The sequence below is a fragment of the Penaeus monodon genome, chromosome 38 (assembly GCF_015228065.2).
Source record: "Penaeus monodon isolate SGIC_2016 chromosome 38, NSTDA_Pmon_1, whole genome shotgun sequence".
Taxonomy (NCBI): Eukaryota; Metazoa; Arthropoda; class Malacostraca; order Decapoda; family Penaeidae; genus Penaeus; species Penaeus monodon.
The window spans coordinates 2,823,176-2,841,184 of NC_051423.1; positions in this window are offsets into that span (position 1 = coordinate 2,823,176).

Sequence of the window (18,009 nt, forward strand, 5' to 3'; positions counted from 1 at the left end):
AGCAGGTAGGGGAGAGGTGAGAATGGGAAGAAGGGGAGAAGGAATGGGTACGGAGAGAGATAAAGAAATAAGAAAGTGTGAGAAAGAGATGAGAGAGACAGAGAGAGAGAAAAAAATTAATAGAGAAAATCACTAGGAAGAGACAGAGAAACAGAGAAAGAGAACGAGAAGCAGTAACTAAGAGAAAGATTGCGGCAGGGAAGAGAAGAGCAGAGAAAAGAAGAGCAAGAGAAGAGAAGAGAAGAGAAGAGAAGATAGGATGGGAAAAAAAAGGTAAGGCGATCGTGTAGCGTTTCCCTGCGTAAGCGATACGTGTCCGCGGTGCTGGAGGAATGTAAGCCAGGAGGGCGCGGGGGAGGGGGGGGGAGGCGCGGCCGCAAGCCTTCCTTTCGTTCCCTTTGCAAGAAATCTGCCGCTGGTTCGGTCAGTCGGCCGTCGCCTCCTCTCCTCTTTCTCCTGCTCTCTCTCTCTCTCTCTCTCTCTCTCTCTCTCTCTCTCTCTCTCTCTCTCTCTCTCTCTCTCTCTCTCTCTCTCTCTCTCTCTCTCTCGTGGAGGGGGGATTTTTGCTTTTCACTTGAACTTTCTCGAGCTTATCGATATGTCTTTCTATCAATCTATCTATTTAGCTATCTATCTGTATATCTATCCCTCTTTTCCTCCACCCTCTCTCCCTTTCTACCTGCCCCCCCCCCCTTTTCGGTGTCAACCCCAGTCTCCTTTTCCTTTTCCTGTCCCCTTCCCCTCCTCCCCTAACCCCCCCCTTTCTGCTACCCCCCAGGCCTCCAACATCTCCACCCCTGCCTCGCCCCCTCCCCCTCCTCCCCATCTCATCTCGCGACGACCGCCATCCTCGCCAGTTTATGGCAAAACCCAATAGGAAAAAAAGACGAAAAAAAGAAAAGAAAATTCCCACTTCTAATGCCAGTTCATCCTCTAAAAATACCGACGTCGTCCAAAGCAGATATAGCAACATTCACGATGCACCAGGTGAGCAGTTTGCAATCACGAGGGGCGTATCGCGGCTCGGGGAGGGCGATAAGGCAAATGGCCCTTGCGCGTGTCCGAGATAAGGGCGATAATAGCGCGACTTTTAGCGTCCTGGCCGGCGCCTCGCTCGCTCCCCCCCGAGGCGATCAGCGGGATTCGTTACAGGTGATAGGTTTCTTAACAACATATATATGTATATGCCACGTTTATTTTGTGTGTGTTCTAATTCTGTTTTGTGGATGTTAATTGGATTTTTTTTATTATTGTTATCTGGTGATGTGATGTGTCCGTTGTAATGTAAAGAGAAAAGTTTGTCTCTTTTTTTGTATTTCTTCTTAAACGTTTCATGTTTTATCTCGCTCCCTATTGTCTTTCCACGTACGTTCTTCTTGTCTGTCTCTTTCATTTCTTCTTACCTTTTCTTCTATTCATCTCTTCTGTCGTCCTCGTTATCTGTGGAGAACGGGGAGGAACCGGCGAACTAACTTCTCCCCTCTTCTTACCTCTGCGGCTTCCCACCCCCCACTCCTGCCCCCCCTCCTTCCCGTTACCCGTCCCCTGTACCCCTCCACCTTCCGATGATCCCTCTACCCCTTCCCCTTCCCTCTCTTCTCCCCTCTTCTCCCTCCACCTCCCCTCTACTCCCTCCACCTTCCCTCCCCGTTCCCCGTCCACTCCTCCCCATCTACCCCTCCCCTTTCCCCCTCCACCCCTCCCCCTTCCTCCCCCTCCACCTCCGCAGGACAAGAGGACAGCCGGATAATGCGCTGCGGACGGAACTTCTCAAACACATTAACAAGCCGGAGGAGTCATGTCAAAATTCCTGTCCCGTCGCCGTCTCTCGTCGCCGGCTGGGACCGAGTTTCAGGAGCGGAGTCGCTCGGTCCTCTTGCTTGTTTTTGTCTTTGTTGTTTTTGTTCTCGTTTCGTTTCGTTTTCTGAGAGGAAGGATATTTGGTTTTCGGGGTGTTGCCGGTTGTCGTGGGTTTATTTTTTCTGTTCCTCTTCTCTTTCTCCTCCTCCTCCTCCTCCTCCTCCTCCTCCTCCTCCTCCTCCTCCTCCTCCTCCTCCTCCTCCTCCTCTAATTGTCTCAGAAATAAACATTCAGATATTATTTTGTTCCTTCATCGCCAAAGAAAAAAATATTTATTGGACGGTTAGACTCCCAGTAAAATACGTGTAACGTACTTGTAAAGACTAGATATACTTGTGCTTTAATTCACTCCTTTACCCTCTCCTTTCTCTTTCTCCTCTCTTAAAGGTGGGCTAGATACAGTTGTAAAACACATGTAAAATACTTTGTAAAAGGGGTTCTTGTAAAAGTAGACTTGCCTCGTTGGTATGCTAATTCGGTGGGATGAATGACGCTCCTCGGTGACGTCTGCCCTGGAGGGTTAAATTGAAACTGTATCTTTGCCTCAGCTCCTGTCCCTTATTCCTTATCTCCCCCTCCCCCCCCTCCCTCCTCTCCGTTTCCCTCCCCCTCGACCCTCTCTCTTTTCCCTCCCCCTCGACCCTCTCTTTTCCCTCCTTCGGCTCGCTATCCCCGAGGAATCCTTTTTCGTCGTCATTTTAGGTATATATTTTTCTCTTTCCCTTTCTACACTCTTTTTTTTTTTTCCTTCTCCCCCCTTTCTTGTTTTTCCATTTCGTTTTTCCGCTTTTCCACCCTTCTCTCTTTTTTTTTTGTTTCGTTTTCTTCTTCCTCTCTTCTCCCTTCCTACCTTCGTTAACTTTTTCTCCTGTTTTTCCTCCTCTCATATACGGTTTCGTGTTCTTCTCCATCTCACCCCTTTCTCACTCTCGCCTCCTCTCTCTCTCTCTCTCTCTCTCTCTCTCTCTCTCTCTCTCTCTTCTCTCTCTTTCTTCTCTTTCTCTTTCTCTTTCTCTTTCTCTTTCTCTTTCTCTTTCTCTTTCTTCTCTCTCTCTCTCTTTCTTCTCTCTCCTCTCTCTCTCTCTCTCTCTCTCTCTCTCTCTCTCTCTCTCTCTCTCTCTCTCTCTCTCTCTCACCTTCTGCCCGCACCTTCTCCTCCTGTTTTGTCTCTCTACTTCTATCTTATTCTCCTACACTCTCTTCTCCCATATTCTCCCCCACCTCCTCCCTCCTTCTCCCCCACCTTCTCCCACACTTCTCTCATATTCTCTCCCACCTTCTCCATCTCACCTCCCTCACCTTCTCCTTCCCACCTTCTCCCTCACCTTCTCCCTCCCGCCTTCTCCCTCCCACCTTCTCCCTCACCTTCTCCCTCACCTTCTCCCCCGCCTTCTCTCCTCCCCCATCTCTTGAAACCCAGCTAACCTGCTCTTCGGGATGGACCGGAGTTGCGAGCTTTATGCAAGTTGCAAGTTGATAAAGAATTGGTGAAACCTCGACGCACGGACAGATAGACAGAGGAGGAAAACGGACAGAACGGAAGACACGGGGAGGAGAAGAATGAAAGGATTAGGAAGGGGAAGAAGGAAAGAACACGGAAAAGTTTCTTACGGCCTTCAAAAGCCTTTCAGGTTGTTACACACTTGCTTACACCACTCCTTTCTCCTTTCTCCTCCTCTCTTCCCTTCCCTTTCCCTCTGCCCCCTCTCATCCTCCTTCCCTCTTCCCCATCCCTTCCCCTCATTTTCCCCTTGCCCTCCTCCTCCTCCTCCTCCTCCTCCTCCTCCTCCTCCTCCTCCTCCTCCTCCTCCTCCTCCTCCTCCTCCTCCTCCTCCTCCTCCTCCTCCTCCTCCTCCTCCTCCTCATCCTCCTCCTCCTCCTCCTCCTCATGCCCCCCCCCCCTTCCCCGCGACACGTGTAAAATACCTGCCAATCACTGTCTGCCATTCTTCAGGTGCAGCTTTTGTGGCCGCTGGCAGGTCGAGGCGTGTGTGTTTTGCGCTCGTTCGCACGTTCGATGGCGCGTACGAACGTGCCCCCTCCCCCCTTCCCCCTGGCCCCCACCTCCCTGAGTCCTCTTCCCCCCTGCCTCTTCTCCCTAAGTCCCCCCCCCCCTCTCAGTCTCCGTACCATCGCATCCCCTTCCCCGTCCCCTTCCTCTCGCTTCTGTTCCCCTACCCTCTTCCCTCCTCCCCCCCCTCACACTCCCCCCCTGCCCATGCTTGCACTGCGCGACTTTTTTTTCTTTCTGTCTTTCTTTCACTTCTTTTTCTCCTTCGGTTCGCTTCCTTTTATGTCTTATTCTGCTCCCGCTCACCGCCTTTGCTCTCGCCGACGCTTTCTCTTTTCTTTCTTTCTTTCTCTCTTTCTCTCTTTCTTTCTCTCTTTCTCTCAATCTCTCCCCTCCCTCCCTCCCTCCTCCTCCTCCTCCCTCCCTCCCTCCCTCCTCCCTCCCTCCCTCCTCCCTCCTCCCCTCCCTCCCTTCCCTCCCTCCCTCCCTCCTCCTCCTCCTCCTCCTCCCTCCTCCTCCCTCTCCTTCTCCTCTTCCTCCTTTTCCTTGTCCTCCTCTTCCTCCTCTTGCTCCTCCTCCCCTTCCTCCTCTTCTTCATCCTCCTCCATCCCCCTCCCCCCTTCCCCTTCCTCCTTCCTTCCTCCCGGCTGCGTCTGCCGGCGCGCCAGTCGAGCGTCCGGCCAAATCGAGTCCGAGAGCGAGGTTTATGGAGGGAAGTCGGAATTTGTGGTCGTCTTGCGGCCATTTTGGAAAGCAAGAACAAAATTTGCAATTTCCATTTTTCATCTGCCCGAGTTGCACGTGTCTGGTCGTGCGCTGCGATTCTTTCTTTGTTTTGTTTTGATTTTGCTGTTTTGATTTCATTGCTTCGTGCATGTATGTACGTATGTATGTACATATGTATGTATGTATGTATGTGTATGTATGTATGTATGTGTGTATGTGTGTATGTATGCAAAATTGATTCCAGAATTGCCATTGATATTAAAACTGCCCGAGTGAGGGATCGGATAATAAAACTGCAAACGGACGGTAATGGTGGCAAGCGGTTGGTGGTGGGGGGGGGGGGGAGGGGAGGGGAAGGCAGGAAGTCCAGAAAAAAAAATGTCAATTTAATCAGAATTAACGAGGACCGAAGAGGCGTTCCGTCGCTCAAACACTGACTGAGGAGACTTAGAAGTTTTATAACTGGGATTTATGGCACTAATCGCGGGAGGTGGGGGGGATAGGAAGCGTAGATGGGGGGGGGGGATGATTAGTTTGTTTCGGTAAAAGGGGAGGGAGGGAGGGAGGCAAGAGAGAGAAAGGGATTTAAAGAGGAAGGGGCGAGGAGGGAAACTGGACATGCGAGATAGTGTGGAAGAGAAAGGGGGGAAGAGAGGAAAAGGGGAGAGAGAGAAAGAAACGAGGGGGAGGGGTAAAAGAAAGCAATGATGTATGATTATTTGCACGAGCTTTTGTGTCCACGGGGAAGGGTAAGGGAGGGGCGAGGTAGCGATCGGGAGGGATAGGGGGGGGTCATGTTTGCATTGCATTGGGTCGGTGATCCTTATGGAAGAGGGAGGGGGGGGGGGTGAAGGGTAAAGAGTAGGAGGGAGGAAGAGAGGAGGGAGGGAGGGAGGGAGGGAGGGAAGGAAGGAGGGAAAGGAATATGGGGGGGGTGAGGGCAAGATGGTTGACGGGACAGCTGGCAGCACTGATTGTGGGGCGCTTGAAAGGGGTTGAGACGGCATGGGGGGGGGGGGAGAGGGAGGGGAGGGAACGCGAGAAGAGGGTGGTGGTGGTGGAGAGGGGAGGGAAGGGGAGGGGAGGGAAATGGGAAGGGAGGGAATTAGGCAGAGGGAGACGAGGAGGACCAGCTGCGTAGGAGGAGGAGGAGGAGGTCCTTTCAAGGAGGCGTTTCCTTCATTCCTTTCCGTTCTGCGCTGTCGTGGGAAAAGGGAATCGAACGAGAAGAAGAATAACAACAGAGAGAGAGAGAGAGAGGGGAAGGGAAGGAGGAATGTGGGCGATACGAGGATGAAAGGAGAGGAAGGCAAAAGAGGACAAATTGTGATTCATCTCCTTTTTTATCAGCGCTGGATGCTGGCAAGACTTCGGAGGGGGGGGGAGTAGGAGGAGGGGGTAGGGATTGAGGTAAGCTGGAAGAAGGAGGGGAAGGGGTAAAGATAAAGATTGGGGAAGGGAGGTGGAGGGAAAGGGGAGGAGGTAGAGAGAGGTAGAGCTAAGAGAGGGGTGGAGGTAAAGGGAGAAAGGGTAGAGATGGAGGTAGGGGAAGGGGTGTCGAGGGGAAATGGAGAGGGTTAGAGGTGGAGGCATAGTCGCTTGTGTGATGAAGGGAGGAGGAGGAGAGGAAGACGTAGAATAAGGGTGTGAAAGAGAGAGACGTGGATAATGTACTTTGTTTTTAAGCCGAAAGATTGCCGCCGAGACTCGCGTGTTAGTCCGCCACTTTCAGAATATGCAGTAAAGCCATTTACATCTCTTTCTCCCTGTCTTTTTTAATTAAGTAAACTCCGAAGCGCTTTCCCACCTCTTTATCCCACCAACCCTCTTCCCCTTTCCCTCTCCCGCTTCCCCTCTCCCCCTGCCTCCTCTTCTCTCCTCTTCCCTCTCCCCCTGCCTTCTTCTCCCTCCTCTCTCCTCTCCCTCCTTCCATCTCCCCCTTCCCTCTTCCCCTTCCTCTCCCCTCTCCCGTCTCCCCTCTCCCGTCTCCCCTCTCTCCTCGGCCCTCGCCCCTGCCCGCTTCCCTCCCCTTGTAATCTTTCCGCCAGATAAGAAACTATTCGCAACTTTGCAATGTTCCCCATCAAGAGCAGTCGTCGTGGATGCAAAGTTTTTCCATCTGGAAAACTCTCTGCAAGCATGATGGCTCAGGTAGTGAAGTGAGGGAGGGGGCGAGGGGAAAGGGAGGGGGAGAAGTAATGGAAATGGGGAAGAGGAGAAGTGAGGGAGGAGATGAAGGGAAAGGGAGAAGTGAGGGAGAAAGTGAGGGGAAAAGGGGGAAAAAGGGGAAAAAAAAGGGGGAAAGGGGGGAAAGGAAGAAGAATTTCGTAAAAAAAAAAAATGGGAAAAAGAAAGGGGGGAAAAGAGTAGGGGAAAGAGGAGGGGGGAAAAGGAGGGTAAAGGGAAAGAGAGAGAGAGAGAAGAGAGAGAGAGAGAGAGAGGGGAAAGAGAGAAAGAGAGAGAGGGAAAAAGGGGAGGGGAAGAGGGGAGAGATATGGATGAAAGGAAGAATATGAGGGAACAGAGGGAAAGAAGGAGAGAGAGGGGGAAAGAAATTGGGGTAGAAAGAAAAGGAGAAACCGAAGAGGTGAGGAGAGGTACTCAATGAAAAGAAGGGGAAACGAAAGAGGGGCGGGAGAGAAGGGGAATATGAAAGGTAAAGGACATACGGAAGAAAGAGGAAAATAATGGAAGGAGGAAGAAGGAGAGGAGGATGGTGGAAGGTTCTTAAATAAGAAGAGGAAAAACGAAAAAAGAAGAAAAAGAAAAAAGAAAAGAGAGGAAGAAGACGAAGAAGAAGAAAAAGAAGAAGAAAAAGAAGAGGAAGAAGAAAAAGAAGAACAAGAACAAGAAGAAAAAGAAGAAAGAGAACAAAAAGAAGAAGAGGAGGAGGGGGAAAGGAGGGAAGGAGGAAGGGGGAGGGGAGGGGAGGAGGGAAGGAGGAGGGGGAAGGAGGGGGGAAAGGGAGGGGGGGGGAGGGGGAGGGGGGGAAGGGGGGGGGAGGGGAAGGGGGGAGGAGGGGGGAGAGGGGGAGGAGGGGAGGAGGAGGGGAGGGGGAGGAGGGGGAGGAGGAGGGGGGAGGAGGGGGGGGAAGGGGGGGAAGGGGGGGGGGGGGGGGGGGAGGAGGGGGAGGAGGGGGGGGGAGGAGGAGGAGGAGGGGCGGCGGCGGCGGCGGCGGCGGCCTAGTTACTACCCGTCACGTACTGTGCCCCGGCGCACCCACAGATCATTTGTATATTAACTCAATATTATTTTCCTCCTCGTTATTTTTTCTGTTAATGTTATTCGTATCACGGATGGGAATAAATGACGCGGGTTTCCTGTTTTTATTTTTTATTTTCCGTTCTCCTGATTCAAAGGAAAGGAGAGAGGGAGAGGGGGAGGCAAGGGAAAGGAAGGAGAGGAAGAGAGGGAGGTAGGGAACAGAGAGGGAGGAAGAGGGAGAAGGAGGCAGGAGAGATTAGAGAAAGAGAGAGGGAGTGGGGAAGGAGAGAGAGAGCAAGGGAGGAGAGAGAGAGGCAGGGGAGAGGTTCATGAAAGAGAAAGTGGAAGGAAGGAGAGAGATAAAAAAAAAAGAGAAAGGGAAAGAGAAAGATAGAGAGAAAGTCACGAATTGGAAACCAATCTCTCCCCCCAGAGGGTCCAATTAGAGCAGTTTTCGAACGAGTCCTTCAGCCATGGGGGGAGGGGGAGGGGGTGACGTCAGTTGAAGGGGGGAGGGGAGGGGTAGAGGGGAAGGAAAGGGTGTGGGAAGGGGTGAGGGGGGTGTGGGAGGTAGGTGGGAGGGAAGGGAGGGAATGTGGGAGGGAGGGATGGAAAGGGGGGGTGGGGGGGGAGGGAGGGGGGGGTGGGGGGGGGAGGGAAGGAGGGGGGGGGGGGGTTTAGGCGCGGGGGGGACAATTGGAACCATTACGAAATTGGAATCATCAGGATGGGCGGGATGGTAAGGGGGGAAGGGGGAGGGGGAGGGGGAGGGGGGAAGTGCAGTTGAAGGCGGTGGTCTGAAAGTTTTATTTTTATCTTATTGTGCTTTGTTTTTATTTTTATTTTATTTTCGTTACTTGTGTTCATTTAGTTTGGAATAGTCGGTCTCTATCGTAATTATCGACATTATGATAGCGCGCATTGTACCCCCTAATTGTTTGTTTTAGTTGCAAATGGCCGTTGCAAATGGATTGCGACAAAGTAGAAGATTGCGGTTAATTAGATTGCTAATGTCACAATTAATTAATCTGCAGTGACGAGTAAACAGCGATAACGACTGCTAAAGGGCAATAAAATAGTTATCTTCAAGGAGGGGGAGAGGGGGGAGAGCGGAGTGTCGACGAAGGGATGTGGGTGGAGGTTGGGGGAGATGGGGGAGGGGTGAGAGAGGGTAGGGGGAGGGGGAGTTGCAGGGGAGGGTTAAGGGTTATAATGGGGGGGGGAGTTGGGGGATGGTCAAGGGGGAAAAAATAGATATTTATGTATTATTTAAGAAGGTCAATGGGGATTTATCTTTCTTTTTTTTTATATATCTTTTCTATTTTTTCTTAGATATTTAGAAATTGAACCGTCGAAGAGCTTTTGCAAACATTGCTCCCTATTCCGAGAAAACGCATTTCCTTCGCAAATCGATAGCCAGCGCCTTGTAAGGAATCCTCTTCGTCGGCTAGGATACCTTAGGAGAAAAAAAGGAAAACTTGAAGTGTTTACGCCTTCCTCGAAGATCCTCCCCCCCCCTCCCCACCCCACTTTTCAGCCCCCCCCCTCTTCTTCGCTCCCCTTTCCTCTAATCCCCGGCCCCCCTCCCCCCCGCCCGCATATTCTCGAAAGATCTTTGGTGCATATCTTATCCGTCTTCGATTTCTTATGCTGTTTGATCGATCTCTTGCTCTTTCTCTCTCTCTCTCTCCTCCTTCCTTCTTCCCCTTCCGCCTATTCTCGAGAGGCAAAGTCATCAGGATTCCATGATGACCTCTCTCTTGTTCTCTCTCTCTCACTTTCTTTCTCTCTCTAGATCTCTCTCCTCTCTCTCTCTCTCTCTCTCCTCTCTCTCTCTCTCTCTCTCTCTCTCTCTCTCTCTCTCTCTCTCTCTCTCTCTCTCTCTATCCAGTTTTCCCTCGCCTCCTCCTCTTCCCTCCCCTCCCCTTCTTCTCCCCTCTCCCTCCTCCCCTCCCCTTCTTCTCCCCTCTCCCTCCTCCTCTCCCCTTCTCGCTGTCTTCGCTTAGTTCGCCGTGCCAATATTTGCGGGCGAAGGATTTTTTTTTCTTTGGAATTCTCCTTCGGCAAAGAAAAAGCTAACCCTTACCCCTCTGTTTTTAAAAATCTGGATGGATATCCTGGGCTCGGAGGCTATGAATTTCCCCGCGCAGACGCGCACGCACACACGGGAGGGAGAGAGGGAGAGAGAGGAGGAGAGGGAGGGGGAAGGGAGAGTGAGAGGGGGAAGGGAGAGGGAGAGGAGGTGAGAGAGGGAGAGGAGTTGAGAGAGAGGGGGGGTGGGTCCACGTCGCGTGTGTTTGCGCGTCCGGATGGGGGCGCGCGGTCGTGGTCGCAGCGCCTATTAATCACCAGAGGCCGCGGTTCTGTTTACAGGCTCGCGACGTTAACGCGCGCGATTACAATATGAATAAAAAAGTTTGCTTCCCCCTTTTCGGCCAGATGATTTATCTCGCTCACCCGATCCTCCCCCCCCTCCTCCTCCTCCTCCTCCCCCTCCTCCTCCTCCCCCTCCCCTCTCTTTTCTCTCCCCATCCTCTCCTCCCTTCATCTCTAAGCTTTCTCATCCCCTTTCTTTCCCTCCTCCTTTTTATCTCACTTCCTCCTTCTCCTCCATTTTCTCTCCCCCTCCTCCCCCTCTTTCTCTCTCCTCCTCCTCCTCCTCTTCTCCTCCTCCTCTCCCTTCCTCCCCTTCTTGCATTTCTCCTCCTCTTAGCCTGTTCCTCTTCCCCCTCCCCTTCATCCCCCATCCTCCCTATACTCCCCTGTGCCCCACTTCCACCTGTCTCTTCCCTTTATTCTCATTTCATCTTCCAATACTTCAAATGGCGTAAGAAAGGTGCGTAGAGGGCGGGATAGAGATGAAGATGGAGGCTGTGATGATGGCGGGGCATGGGGGAGAGAGGGGAAGGGGGGAGGGCGGAGGGGAGAGAGAGGGGAAGGAGGGAGGGGGGGGAGGGCGGAGGGGGGAAAGGGGAAAAAGGGGGAAGGGGGGGCCCGGGGGGGGGGGTTTGGGGCCCCCTAAAAATCGGGTGCCTTTTACTTTGCTGGGTTTTTGGTCCCTCCAAACCCCCCCTTTCTATTTTCCCCCCCGGAAAAAAATTTCCCCTTTTCTCTCTCTCTCCTCTCTTTTCCCTCCTTTTTCTCCCTCTCTCCTCCCTCTCTCTCCTCTCTCTTCCTCTCTCTCCCCTCTCTTCTCTCTCCTATCTATCTCCTCTCTCCTTCTCTTTCTCCTCTTTTCCCCTCTTCTTCTCTTTCTTTCTTTCCCCCCCTTTTTTTTTCTATCACTCCCCTCCTTCTCCCCCTCTCCCCTTTTTCTCTCTCCTTTTTCTCTCCTCCCCCCTTTTCTCTCTCTCTCTCTCTCTCTCTCTCTCTCTTCTCTTTCTCTCTCTTTCTTCTCTTTTCTTTCTCTCTTCTCTTCTCTTTCTTTCCCTTTCTTTCTCTTCTTCTCTCTTCCTCTTTTTCCTCTCTCTTTCTCTCTTTTTTTTTTCCCTCTTTTTTCCCCTTTCCCCTCTCTCTTCTTTTTTTTCCCCCTTTTTCCTTCTCTCCCTCTCTTTCCCCCCCCCTCTCTTTCTTTTCTTCCCTCTCTTCCCCTTTCCCCCTTTTCTCCCCTCTTTTCTTTCCTTTTTTCTTTTTCCCCCCTTTCTCTCCTTTTCTTTCTCTTTCTCTCCTCCTCTCTTTCTCTCTTCCCCCTCTCCTCTTTTTCTCTCTCTCTCTCTCCTCTCTCTCTCTCTCTCTCTTCTCCCTTTCCCCCTCTCTCTCTCCCCTCTTTTTTTTCTTTCTTTCCCTTTCTTTTCTCTCCTCTTTCTCCTCTTTCCTCTTTCTCTTTCTTTCTCTTCTTTCTTTCTTTCTCTTTCTCTTTTTTTTCCTCTCTTTTTTTCTCTCTTTCTTTCTCTCTCTTCTCTCTCCCCCTCTCTCTCTTTCTCTCCTCCTCCTCTCTCTTTCTTTCCTTTCTCTCTTCCTTTTTCCCCCTTCTTCTTCTCTTTCCTTCTTTCCTCCTTTTCCCTTTTATTTTTTTTTTTTTTTTCTCTCTTTCTTTCTTTTTTTTTTTTCCCCTCCCTTCCTTTTTTTCCCCTCCCTCCTCCTCCTTTTTTCCCCTCCTTTTTCCTCCCCCTCCTCCTCCTCCTCCTCCCCTCCTTTTTCCCCCTTTCCTCCTCCTTTTCCCCTTTTCCTCCTCCTCCTCCTTTTCCCCTCCTCCTCCTTTTTTTTTTAAAAAAAATTTCCTCTTCCCCCTTTTTTTTTCTTTTCCTTTCCTCTCCTCCCCCGGGCCCCCCCCCTTTTTTTTCTTTTCCCTTTTTCCTTTTTCTCTTTTTTTGTTTTTGCTTTTTTTTTCCCCCTTTTTTGGTTTTCCCCCTCCCCCCCCCCTTTTTTTAATTTTTAGAAAAATAAAAATTAAATGTAAAGAAAAAATTTTTTAAATTATTTTTCCTCCCCCCCCCTTTTAAATCCTCTTTTTTTTTCCCTTTTTTCCCCCTTTTTTTTTTTCCCCCCTTCTTTTTTTTTTTTTTTTTGGTTTTTTTTTTTTCCTTTTTAAAATTTTTGGGGGGTGGGGGGGGAAAAGTTAAAATTCCGGAAGGGAGGGGCCTGCAAATTTTCCCGGGCAATTTGACTCCTTCCTTTTGTTTTTTTTTAAAATTTTTGAAGGGGGGTTGGGGGTTTTGGGTGGGGGGTTTGGGGGTGGTGGGGGTGGGGTGGGTGGGGGTTGGGGCCCGTATAGAATTTAACCGATCTTCCCCCTCCTCCCCCTTTCCCCCCCCCCTCCCTTCCCCCTCCTCCCCCCTCCCCCAATTTAACGAAAGCAATCGATGCGGAGAGAGTGTCACAGATCGTCCGCGCAAAGAGGCACTGCAAATGAAGACATTGGCACTAAATTATGACCTCGTGACCGGTCGATGGAAGCGGACCCCGAGAATGAATAATGAATGGCTTTTCGATAGAGAATGCAATTGTATTTGCTGCTGTTGTTGGTGATAGTGGTGGAGGTGCTGGTGGAGGTGGGGGTATGTTGTTCTTGTTATTAGTAGTATCATTAACATCATCATCATTGTTGTTATTATTATAATTATGATGATGATAATGATAATAATGATAATGATGATGAAGAGGGAAGAGAGGGTGATAAAGGGTAGGTATCTGAGAAAGATAAATATGAAAGAAAGGAAGACAAAGAAGGAAGGATCGAGGAGAGGGAGAAAGAAAAGCCTTGCAAATCAAACCGTCGTTGCAAGACATTGTGCAGCGCCACCAGTGCCACTTTGTGTCCTCTTTGTTCAAATCCTTGACTGTCACTCTCATTTCTTCTTCTTCTTCTTCTTCTTCTTCTTCTTTTTGATGAGGGTAAAGGGGTGGGCGGGTCACGGTGGGCGGGTGGGATGGATGAGTGGGTGGGTGGGTGGGTGGATAATGGGTGAACAAGATAAATCAGTAAGTGGAGTCGGCGGGTTATCTAGATAGGGTGGGTCGGGGGCTGGGTTTTGGATAATAAATTGGTTTAGCCGGTGGGTGGATGGATGAATGATAAACCGGGAGTTTTGAACGCGCGCGCGGGTGTGTGTGTGTGTGTGTGTGTGTGTGTGTGTGTGTGTGTGTGTGTGTGTGTGTGTGTGTGTGTGTGTGAAGGGACATCGTATCGAGAATACCTGAGTCAACAAGCCTCCCCCCCCTCGCCTCTGGTCATGGCACTGGATCGGCCATTGAGACTCGGTCCTCCGCTGGCCATTGTGAACCTGCTAATTACGTAGACCGCTTGCAAAGACACACGCAACTTTTATCGTCTCCCAGGCCTTGCGAGGGGATGGTGGGGGGGGGGGTTGAGAGGGTGGGGAGGGAGGAAGAGTAGAAATAGTTGGTGGATTATTATTATTATTTTTTTTTTCTTCGCCTCCTTTTGAGTATGGAGGGCCCAATCCTCTTTGTTTGTTTTTCCTCTCCCTTCAAACAACTTCATCTTTTTCTCTCCCCTTTCCTCCTTTCCCCCTTCTTTCTTCCCTCCCCTTCCCCATCCCTTCTCTCTTCTCTTCTTCTTCCTCCTCCTCCTCCCCTTTCCCCCCTCCCCCCTCCTCCTCCACTCCCCTCCCTCCCCTCCCCTCCCCTCCCCCTCCCCCCCCCCTCCCCTCCTCCTCCCCTCCCCCCTTATTCCCTCCTCCTCCCCCCCGGCAAACCCCCCCTTTCCCACCTTCGAAAAGTTCCCAGGGCTCCCCTCCCGCGCCGCGCCCCTTGCATTCAGGCGTGTAACGGACGCATGGTAAGGATGGCGAAATAGCAGGGAAGTCCTTTAGAAAAATTAAACGAGTGAGGTTCGTCCCTGCCTGTAGCGGCCAGGCCGGGGTGAGCTATTCCGGAATTTGGGAATTGATGGGAGGAAGCGGGATTTTTTGTTGGATGAACTTAAGTTATGACCTTTCGTCGTCTTCGTCTTCGTCGTCGTCGTCCTATCGTTTGTCTTCGTCTTTGTTTTTCATCTCATCTCTCATCATCATCATCATCTCATCATCATCATCATCATCACACCCTTTATCATCATTCATTACCACCACCACCACCTCCCCCACCACCACCACACCCCCACACCCCCCAATACCACACCCCAACCCCCAAACCGCCCCCACCACACCCCCAGAAAACCCCCTACACCCCATATAACTATACATCCCATCCCAAATTAATTTTAAAAAGAAAATCCCCCCCCCGACCAGCGGCGCCAGGCAGACGACCCAAAATGAAGGGGAAGAGGAAAAAGAAGAAGAGATACGCCCCAGAGAGAGAGAGAGAGAAGAGAGAGAGAGAGGAGAGAGAGAGAGAGGAGAGAGAGAGAGAGAAAGATGCATTACTCATTCTGATCAGGACGCCTTTTGTAATGAAGATAGGGCTCGGGGAGGCATCTTAACGAACCGCTTACCGGAACAATTCCTTTAATGGACGCCCTCGCTCGCCGCCCGTAGTTATGCGTGGAAAGATGTCCTCACGACGGCGGAATCACTCTTGCGTCTGAAGGGCGCGGCGGCGGGGAAAAGGAGGCGGGCGGATTCCGACGTTTGCTGCGGATCTGGGCCATGCGGTGCCTCTCTTTCTAGTTTTGTGTGTGTGTGTTTTTCGGTTTCTCTCTCTTCGATTCTTTTCTTTCTTTCTTTCTGTCTTTCTTTCTGTCTTTCTTTCTGTCTTTGTCACTTTCTGTCTTTCTGTCTTTGTCACTTTCTGTCTCTCTCTCTCTGTATCTTTCTCTTGCACTCTCTTTCTTTCTTTCTCTCTCTTTCTCTCCCTCACCCTCCCTATCCCTTTCCCTCCGCCCCTCCCTCTCTTTCCTCGCCTCTCTCCCTCCTTCCCTTTCCCTCCCTCCCTCCCTCCCTCCCTCCCTCCCCTCCCTCCTCTCCCTCCCTCCTTCCCTCCTCCCTTGGCCGTGGCGTCCCCGTCGCTCCATCATCTAAGATTGCAGCCACAGTCAGGGGGCCCGCGGGGTAATTTCCAATCTGAGTCTATTGTGCTCCCATTTCACTGGTATTTGCGAGTCTTCAAGATAAACCTAGGCGTCTCGGGGTGGGAGGGTGCTGCGGGCGTGTGGGCGTGGTGAGCGTAGGGTGGGGGGGTGAGGTGGGGAGAGGAAGGTTAGGTTTGAAGCGAAGGCATTTGGGGTTTGTCTTGGTCGTATGTCTCCTCCGTGGTGTTTCCTTCTTCCCCCTTCGCCGCATGCTTTCTCCGTGTGCTTCCTTCTTCCTTCTTCGTCGTATGTCTCCTCTGTGTGTTTCCTCCCTTCTTCGTCGTATGTTTTCTCCGCGGGTCTCCCGTGTGTGTCCTTTGCATACCTCTTCTCCGTGTTTTGTTTCTCCGAGAGAGGGTAGTCTTCATTCTGGAAATGTCTGTCTGTCAGTTTGTCTGTCTGTGTGTCTATCTGTCTATCTGTCTGTCTTTCTGTTTGTGTGTCTGTTAGTCTGCTTTGCGTTTGTGTGTTTTGAGTGTCGTAGAGAGAGATTATTTATTTACATTTTTTCTATTTTCTTATTTGTAATGGGCGTTCTCTCAAGGTTGTCTCGCCTCTTGTTCTCCGTCGCTGTGTTTATCTGTTTATTGTTATTCTCTTCTTTTTTTTTTTAGCTAAGTCTCTATCTCTTTCTATCTCTCTCTCTCATCTTCATCTCCTCTCCAGGTCTTCTCGCTCTCTTCTCCTCTCTCTCGCTCTCTCTCTTCTCTTCTCTCTTCTCTCTCTTCTCTTCTTCCTTCTCTCTCTCATTCTCTCTCTCTCTCTCTTCTCTCTCTCTCTCCTCTCTCTCTCTTCTCTCCCTCTCGCTCTCTCTCTCTCTCTCTCTCTCTTTTTCTTTCTCTTGTTGAAATTTCTGTTGCATCCTAGTGTTGTGTGTACATGTGTGCATGGGCCGAGGGGACGCAGAGAGGGTGGGGGTGGGGGTGGGGGTTGTTTACCTTCGCGGGGGCCAGAGGCGGGGCTGAAAAGAAGCTTTGTGAAGGGGGGTTGGGGTGGGGGAGGGGAATTTTTCGGCTGTTCTGACGGGCGGCCGGACGACGCCCTGCCCCCGGCGGCCCTTTGTAGGGAGAGGGAGGGAGAGGTAGAGGGGGAAAGAAGGGAGGGAGGGAGGGAGGGTGGGAAAGGGAGAGGGATAGGGAGATGGGGAAGGGAGATGGGGAAGGGGCGAGGGATAGAGGGAAAGGAGAGGGGAATGGGAAAGGGTGAGGAGGGAGGGGAAGGGGGAAAAGGAGAGGGAGAGGGTAAGGGAAAGAAGGAGAAAGGAGGAGCTGAAGGAAAACGAAAAAGAAGAGGTAAAACGTGGAGGAAACAAACGGAGAGAGACGAAGGAGAGAGAGCGAAAGAGAGGCTGGAGTAAGAGAGGGAGAGCGACGAGGAGGTGAATTCCCATACATATTTGATTACGCGTTCGGACGTGTTTATCTCCCACGCACCTCGGAGGTATTTCGCCGGAGTCTGCAGGTGCCTCGGACTCTGTCCTTCTCCCTTCTCTCGTTCCATCGTTCTGTGTTTGTTTTAGCGAGTGTATGTGTATCTTTTTACCTTTTCTTGTTTCTATTTGTATTTGTTTTAGCTTCTGTACGTAATTTTTTCCCTTTCTTTTTAGTTATTTATCGTCTTTTATTACTATTTTTTCATGACGGATTCACGTTATCTGCCAAGCCCTTTGTCTTCGTTTTTATTGTCTGTTCGACCGTCCGTCCAATTGAAAAGAGATTTACCTTCGGGAATGAGGTCCGCTCAGCGACGCGCAAGAAGTCGCAAGAGGGCGACCAAAAGGGCGAAGGGGAGGGGGGGAGGGGAGCAGAAGATGAAGATAAAAATGAGGAGAAAAGAAGATGTCTCCGCCATTCTCTCCGGCCCGCCCCCTTCCCGCCCCTCCCCAACTTGGCCCACGTGCCTACCCACCCACCCCCAATATCCTCCCCTTATGCCCGCCCTCCTTCCCCCTCCCTATACCCCCTTACTCCCTCCCTAGGCCTTCCCCCTCCCCCCCCCCCTTCCTCTTCCCCTCTGAAAAAATGACCACCAGACCCAATTAGCTCCCGGGCGAACAATTTCCGAATCCGGCGCCGGGACGAAATTTCGGAGGGTCCGCCAGGAGCAGGAGCGCCCCCGTGACGAGCTTATAATTGGGCCCCCGTGGTCAGCGCCTTCGAGGAGGAGGTGGTGGTGGAGGGAGGAGGAGGTGGTGGAGGGAGGAGGTGGTGGTGGAGGGAGGAGGTGGTGGTGGAGGGGGGAGGATTTTGGTGGGGGAGGAAAATTGGGGGGGGGTGGAGGTGGAGGTGGTGGTGGTGGTTTTTGTGGTGGGGGTTGGTGGTTTTTGGGGTTTAAGAGGTAAGTAAAGAAAAGGGGTAAAAGGAAAGATTTTAGGAAGTGGGGGTTTGGGGGTGGGGGTAATGTAGGGGGGGAAGGGGAGGGGAAGAAAAAAGAAAAAGGGGGGAGAATGGGGGAGAGAAAAAAGAAGGAGGGGGGGAAGGCGGAAAATAAGAAAAAACCCAGGGGGCACATGCACAAAGGTAAAGGGGAAAGGGGGGAAGGGAAAGGGAGCGAGTGGTGTGTGTATGGGGTTTCTGTTAAAAAGGCCTTTTGGGCTGGGGGGTGCTTCAGGGGCGTGGGCTTTCAATGGGGAGCATAGGGGAAGGGGGAATGCAAGGTGAGGGCCGAGCGAAAGCAAAGGAGATGGACGGTTGAACTCGAAGGAGATGAGGGGATGGAAGTCGTCAGGAGGAAGATG